This window comes from Magnolia sinica, chromosome 6 (assembly GCF_029962835.1).
Source record: "Magnolia sinica isolate HGM2019 chromosome 6, MsV1, whole genome shotgun sequence".
Taxonomy (NCBI): domain Eukaryota; kingdom Viridiplantae; phylum Streptophyta; class Magnoliopsida; order Magnoliales; family Magnoliaceae; genus Magnolia; species Magnolia sinica.
The window spans coordinates 62891904-62892883 of NC_080578.1; the positions used below are offsets into that span (position 1 = coordinate 62891904).

The window sequence follows — 980 nt, forward strand, 5'->3', positions numbered from 1 at the left end:
CGCAAGCGTTCCCAATGCTGATCTGATATCCTGGTTGAGTAGCTCTTGGTCTCGAATATGTTTTTTAGCCGGATCCTCTTGAGGTTTCCCTTGATTTGGAATTTGATTAAAGAATCACCTAAGGAGTAACAGTTTGTCCATTCCTCCAATTGAATTTTGGATGATTCCTCTAACTAAGATTATATGTATTGAAGGTAGGTCCATTAAAAGGTCTCTGGTAATTGTTCATGGTATTAGATTGCTCATTCAGCACCTCTTGAAAGGTAGGTATTGCTGGACAATTTTTAGTTTGTGCACGTTGCAAACACAAATACTACAAACAGTTTCATCAACCTTATCCTTCTTTAGTTCCATGGCCTCGAATTTCCTTATGAGATTAGACACTTTAGCATTAATATCATCATCCTCTTTCAGAAGGTATAATCCACCCCTCTCCTTTGATTGAGTGGGTCTAGAAGTGGTGCTTGATTTTGGGGAGGTGTCCCGTGATTGTGCTTTTTCAGCAAGTCTGTCCAAGTAGTCCCACACATCATCGACATTTTTATTCATGAATTCTCAATTACATATTGTCTCGACCAATTGGCGCATGGAAGATGTCAGACCATCATAGAAAAAGTGTGTAATGCGCCATGTTTCAAAACCGTATTGTGGGCATGAATTGACAAGATCCTTGAACCGCTCCCAACATTGGAAGAATGTTTCATCCTCCTTTTGGGCGAAGTGCGTGATTGACTTTCTGAGGGTGTTCGTTTTATGATGTGGAAAAATTTTCTTTATAAACTCCCTTATCATATATTCCATGTGCCAATAGATCGGGGACGTAGTGAATGCAACCACATCTTAGCTTTCTCTTTCAAAGAAAAGGGAAAGAGTTTCAGTCTGACTGTGTCCTTAAACATGTTAGGAAAATATAATGTGACTATAATCTCGTCAAACTCTTTCAAGTGCAAATATGGACTTTCAGATTCAAGTCCATGGAA

General features: G+C 39.1%; 1 non-coding gene across 1 annotated transcript; it reads left to right on the forward strand.

The window, feature by feature from the left end:
• Nucleotides 1-637: 637 nt before the first annotated feature.
• LOC131250239 (small nucleolar RNA R71) lies at nucleotides 638-744 on the forward strand. Its single transcript, XR_009173165.1, has one exon. It is a non-coding gene; the product is annotated as a small nucleolar RNA R71 (small nucleolar RNA).
• Nucleotides 745-980: the final 236 nt, after the last annotated feature.